Here is a 6,774-nt window from a genome sequence, read left to right on the forward strand (position 1 = left end):
ATTTTTAATTTTTTTTTTTAAGTATAGCCTACATTGTCACTCTCCACTTTCTATCTGTGCTTTCAACTGCTGTGACATGTGAATTTCCCCAGTATAAGATCAATAAAGTTTATCTTATCTTATGACATTGTTCTGGAGTCGTCATATGCTTCTCAATGAAAACACAACAATCAATGAAAAGGCCAAAACCGCTTTCATGTGCAGTTTTAATTCTAATTTTAGGTCACCTTGAGAACCTTGTTGGTCACTGGGCCACACTATAGACGCACACTCTCCACAACTATGCTCACACCGGCGTAGGTTAGTTGCGTAGGCTATGGCGTAGCCTCTGCGTATTGCCTACGTAGTGTGTCACGGTGACGCGCTCAAGGGCTGCAGATTCATGAACGCGCGTCGTCCTTGAGGTCAGCGAGAGGGACGCGAATGAAAGGTAACCAGCTTTTCGGACAATTCATTATTCAGTGTTGCAGTGAGATGATAAGGCGCGGTGTCAGGCGGCACCTAGCATCAGGGTGTGTTATGTCGACATGTGGTCATATGTAGGCTGGAAGGATCCGCCCGACAAATCAGTTCGCCACGAGTAACGTTAACTTAGTGGGGGGATTTTGAATCAACGCTAGTCCTGTTCAGTGAGTTTCTCAGTCCATTACCATCTGTACTACATGTGTGTCATCACGGCCTCTATCTGTCAGAGTCCCACCTCAGACAGTAGTAAAGTTTAGCTACATCCAGTGTATATGTAACCTTAGTGAATATAGATCTTGTCACCGCGACGCAGAGAAAACCTTTGGCTGACTGATGTCTGGAAACGATACTTAGCGGTCATATGAGGTCCTCGGACTTCCTCTGTAACTTTTATATTTCTAAAATAAGACTAGGCCTACAACCACGTCCGTCTTCTATTTTAACACTGTAAGAGACACCTGATATTTTCAGGGCTGCTGACTGGAGACTTCCAAACCAGATGCTCCAGGCACTTAAAGTAACACGATCCTTATTGCCAAGTAGTTTTTCACATTCAAGAAATTTGCCTTAGTGTAGGGTGAAGTCAGGTAATGTGGGATACTCCCTTGTAGATAACAAAGAAAACCACCAAAAACTCTGAAGGCTACCTTCAGTTTTACTTTTAGAAATTGTTACGTTTTTCTATTAGCCTATATTTCTGTAAAGAAAATATGTTGTCAAGTAAAATACTTTGGACCTTCAAACACATTAAGAACCCCTACTTCGCATTGATGACATGTTCAGGTGAAATGGGACAGCTGGTGAGGTAAAAATGGGACTTTCATGTTTGTTTTTTAAATTGTTAAATCCATGTATTAGTTCAGACATTAATTTTAAAAGAATCATGTAACTTGTAGCTATTCATTTAAAAAACAGTCCATCTTTTCTGCCATGCTTTTCCAGTCTTCTAGCTGATTGTTTTGTTGCTGCCACGTTGTCTAGAATGTGTAACAATTATGGCTAATTCTGGACTACTGTGTCTGACATGAACTCACTACATCATCTTTAGTATTTTAAAGTGACAAAAATAGTAAAATGTCTGTTGTATGGCAGGATGGCACACAACAGCAAGTCGTGATTTTATGGTGCCTGGGAGCCTAAAATCCTGCAATTTTATCTTCAGGAAAATGCTGCATGTCAGCTTAATTTATTTGTCTCAATTTACCTGAATGTAGGGCTGGACGATATGGCAAAAAATGTTATCACGATATATTTTTTCATATTGATCGATCTTGATTTTTATCACAATATGTAGTTTTTGCTGATTCTGCCAGTTCGGGGAGCATCCTGATTGGAGTTTGAAGAAACAAGAGATTCATTGAAACTTAACAATAAAAGTTTAATAACATGAAACACTAAATAATATGCTTTTCCAATATTGAGAACAAAATGTTTTTAAGGTCTTCATGCAGACATAGGATTCACATTACACTCTCACATTGTATGAATGAATTGCCCTCCACAGGTCAAGAGAGCAGCAGGGCCCACAACTGGCAAAAGAAAATTGAGAGCAGCACTCTTAAGCTTTTACAGAATCATATAATTATGTTTTCAAACAAGTGCAAACTAAGTGAATAGTCAGTTTTCACTATATTTTACATTTTTTGATTTTGTAAACAACGTATTTAAACAACTTAAAAATCACTTATTAAATAATAATAATCTCAAATGTCTGTTGAGGCAGTACAAAAATATACTAAGTAAAAATGTGGGGTATACCCTCTGTGGCTGCAAAACACAACTGGATAGACTGTTGTTCTGCTAAGCTGCCGCTAGCGACGCTAACAGCAGACGAAGAGGTTACTTGCTAGGCTGTGTGTGTGGAGCCGGGGCAACTTGAGTTAGACTCTCTGTGTGGTCACTGGGATGGTGCCGTCTCAGGTGATGGAAAAGGTTTGTGGTGTTTCCCGACCTGGTTGGTACCAACCGCCAGCATATTTTGCAGACCGGCTTCATCTGCTCCTCGTGACTTTTGAGGTATCCAAACCACTTCCACACAACTGACGTCGCGTTACCTTTTTTTCAACAATATCTTCGTTTCCGGATGATATAGTGATGTCGCTTTCACGTTCTGCATTATTTTCGCCATCCTCGACTTCAGTTTCACTCATTTTTTCTCCTTTTTCCAACTTCTCTCTTCAACTTCTCTCTCTGTTTACCTCCCGTTACAACTGTAGCCACGCTTACAATGAGAAGTGGGCGTGTCCTGCCTGCATGACATATGGTAGCCGGGAGACTCTGATATGCTGTTGTCACGCTTACTCTTGCCATATGATATTGATTCAAAACGTGCCATGCTGATAATTGAGATTGATCAAAATTTTATCGCGATCCCAAATTGAGATTGTATGATCGCCCAGCCCTACCTGAATGCATTAATTACTCACTCAAAACACTTTCCCATAAAAAGTAAAGTCTACTGTGAAATCTTTTTGAACAAAAGTCAAACATGTAATAAAATGCAACACTCTACAAACAGTTTTGTTGGCACAGCCTATTTTAGCTGCAGAACTCTTATTACCAGGAGAAAGTAAATGCGCTACATGGCTAGGTGTGGGCGATATGGTCCTAAAATAATATCACAATATTTCAGGGTATTTTTGCGATAATGATATTCTTGATGATATAACAAATTGGTAAAATAATATTTTACTATTAATTTAAGAACATAGAATTGCTTCAAAATAAGTGATATAACTTTAACAGTTTAAACTAACAGTTTGCCCACAAATATTCATATCTAATTTCTTTAGTTTGTCAACAACAACATTAACTGAGAGTCAGATTCTGTACAACAAAATAAAATCTACCACAAATTCCACATTTAAACAGTTCCGAAATTCAAAGAAATGGACCTTGGGATCTATATATATATATATATATGTCAACAGGTAATTTCCTTCTCTTTTAGCTAAATCTTAAATGATTGAGTTGTTTTTTTTTCCACCTGGACCTTTATGTTCTGCCATTTTTTCCTCTAATCATCCCACTGTAACCTGTTACAGCGTGTTATGTTACCATGACAATTGCACATTCACATATATGTAGTTTTTTGTTGAGCCACGAGCGTTACGTAGGTTTACATCACTAAAGGTTTATGACAAAATCAGTTGACAACATGACTCTTGTGTGCACATGGCGAGAGAGGAGAGGTAGAGACGCTATGCTGCTGCCAGAGGAGCAATTGAATGAGTTCCCTCTGAGCGGTAAGTCTCTAAAAGAGTCTGAGAAGTCCGGGGCTGGTTCATAAAACATTCAGGATGCCACCATTTATTCTACACCACTGATGCCGCTCCCCTTTTTGGAAACCACTGTGGAGTCAGTAATAATTTTGCTTTTAGCCATGCTTGTTGTTGCCGTGCGTGACAGTATGACATCAATATGTCAACAAGTCGAAATATCATGAGTTTCAAGATATGAATTTTTCATGTCATGTTAAAAATTATACTGATATTATTGTGAGGGATATGAAATGGCACATCCCTACACTTGGCTTTTCTTGCAAGATCAAGGAACAGTGGTTTTTGACTTTTTGCTCTGCCCATCATAGCCCGTTCAGAACCCAATTATATTCCAAACATTAAAAAACAATATTGTAATGGTGGATTTCTACCCTAAATGCACCTATAAATAAAAAGCAAAATATTGTTTTGGATTAGGATACTAAATTCCATGTATTTTTAATAGATTCTTAACACAGAAATCACATAATAGATAAAATGACAATAAATTGTCTTAATCAGGGGTGTGCCTAGACATTTTTGATAGGGGTGGCCCCAGTGGGGCACTGACTTTTGCAGGGGTGGCATGAAGTGTGAGCAGGAGCGCTTGCACGCACACATATGCACGCAAACACAAACACACACACACACACACACACACACACACACACACACACACACACAGGTGTCGGCATAGCATTCATTTACCATTTTTCTCTCCACAACTCATATCTACTTCAATTACTAACACTGCAAGAAAAAATAGACCTACTGGTCACAACATACAGGCTTGTGCCAGTTTGAAAATTTTCCAGCCGGTTTGATTTAAAGCCAAATATCTAACAGAACTGACATATCAAATTATATACCTAATTTTACCACTGGGGGTCGCATTTGAGCTATTTTTCCCAATAAAAGCCCATTATAGGTGTAATGTGCTTCTAATCCACTAGGTGGCGTTAATGCTGTATTAACCGCCAATACACACAAGGTTACAAAAGAAGAGGAAGAAGCAGAAGGACACCAAGACGTCAGGGCAAAGATGGTGAATAAACCAGTAATAATAGTAGTAATAGTACAGTATAGTATAAACTGTATAGTATCAATCAATTCAATCAATTTTATTTATAAAGCCCAATATCACAAATCACAATTTGCCTCACAGGGCTTTACAGCATACAACATCCCTCTGTCCTTTGGACCCTCACAGCGGATAAGGAAAAACTCCCCAAAAAAAACCTTTTAACGGGGGAAAAAACGGTAGAAACCTCAGGAAGAGCAACTGAGGAGGGATTCCTCTTCCAGGACGGACAGACGTGCAATAGATGTCGTACAGAACAGATCAGCATAATAAATTAACAGTAATCCGTATGACACAATGAGACAGAAAGAGAGACAGAGAGAGAGAGAGGGAAGGAAAGAGAGAGAGAGAGAGATGCAGGACAGACGGTAATGACAGTAGCTTACAACAACATTAATGAAAGTAATAATATTATAGTTATAGTTCTGGCTACTGTGGTACAATATGTTGAAAGTATATATTAATATCTGGCAGTATACATGTGTGACAGTAATCATGTGTAATAACAGTAGAAGTATGACTAGTGACTAATGATGGCAGCAGCAGCAGGAGGCATCTGGCAGGACCACGGCAGCAGCACAACCACACACGTCACGCTATCCAGGCACCGCAGCGATATGAGTTAATCTGAGAGACAGTGGAGCACAAAGGCTCCGGAGAAGAAGCTGAGTTAGTGACATCCAGAATGGCCGAGTTAGCAAGATGCAGTAATAGGATACGAGAGAGAGAGAGAGAGAGAGAGAGAGAGAGAAGGAGAGAAGGTGCCCGGTGTATTATAGGCCTAAATCAGCCTAACTAGGGGCTGGTACAGGGCAAGCCCCAACTATAAGCTTTATCAAAGAGGAAAGTCTTAAGTCTAGTCTTAAATGTGGAGACGGTGTCTGCCTCCCGGACCGTAACAGGAAGATGATTCCACAGGAGAGGAGCCTGGTAGCTGAAGGCTCTGGCTCCTGATCTACTTTTGCTAACTTTAGGGACCACGAGTAACCCTGCGTTCTCAGAGCGCAGAGTTCTGGTGGGATATAAGGCACTATGAGCTCTCTAAGATATGACGGAGCTTGACCATTTAGAGCTTTATAAGTTAACAGTAGGATTTTATATTCAATTCTGGATTTCACAGGGAGCCAGTGCAGAGAAGCTAAAACAGGAGAAATATGATCACGTTTCTTAGTTCCTGTTAGTACACGTGCTGCTGCATTCTGAATTAGCTGGAGAGTTTTTAAGGACTTACTAGAGCTACCTGATAATAGAGAGTTACAGTAATCCAGCCTTGAGGTAACAAAAGCGTGGACCAATTTTTCTGCATCTTTTCGGGTCAGGATAGGCCTAATTTTCGCAATATTACGCAGATGAAAAAATGCAGTCCGTGAGGTTTGTTTTAAATGAGAATTAAAAGACAAATCTTGATCAAAAAATTGTAGAAAAAACATACACACAGGCATATGGCAATGCAAGGTCAGTGCATGTAGAAGCATAAAATACATAAATAGATAAAAATAACAATAGAACATGATCACATGGCACTGCAAAGCCAGAGGAAATGACGTAGACAAGCTGAGAGACAACAGAAAGCGGCAAATAAAACAATGGATACGGCCTAACACTCAAAAGCTAGTCTGTACAGGTGAGTCTTTAACTGACCCTTGAAACTATTTACTGACAGGGCAGATCTCAGACCCAGGGGGAGTGCATTCCAAAGCCTAGGGGCCACTGCCCCAAAGGACCGGTCCCCCTTTGTCTTTAGCCGGGTCCGAGGCACTGACAGGAGGCCTAGGTCAGATGATCTCAAGGACCGGCTGGGGGTGTGGTGGTGAATGAGGTCGCAGATGTAACTGGGGGCTTGGCCGTGAATGGCTTTGAAAGTGAGCAGCAGCACCTTGTACTGGATTCTGAACGGGATGGGTAGCCAGTGCAAGGAGGCGAGTATGGGTGTAATATGGCAAGACTTTTTTGACCTAGTAAGTAATC

The 6,774-nt window shown here is 40.3% G+C and overlaps 1 protein-coding gene across 2 annotated transcripts in view; it reads left to right on the forward strand.

Moving 5' to 3' along the window:
- The first annotated feature begins 274 nt into the window (after nucleotides 1–274).
- Nucleotides 275–6,774, forward strand: part of LOC126384670 (glucose-6-phosphate exchanger SLC37A4-like) — a 67,324-nt gene continuing 60,824 nt past the window's right edge. Inside the window, exon 1 of one of the 2 annotated variants that reach the window (XM_050035846.1) lies at nucleotides 275–430. The gene's annotated coding sequence lies outside the window, so the exon portion shown is untranslated. The remainder of the gene's footprint in view (nucleotides 431–6,774) is intronic. The other variant, XM_050035856.1, reaches the window with a different exon arrangement.

The sequence above is a fragment of the Epinephelus moara genome, chromosome 3 (assembly GCF_006386435.1).
Source record: "Epinephelus moara isolate mb chromosome 3, YSFRI_EMoa_1.0, whole genome shotgun sequence".
Lineage (NCBI taxonomy): Eukaryota > Metazoa > Chordata > Actinopteri > Perciformes > Serranidae > Epinephelus > Epinephelus moara.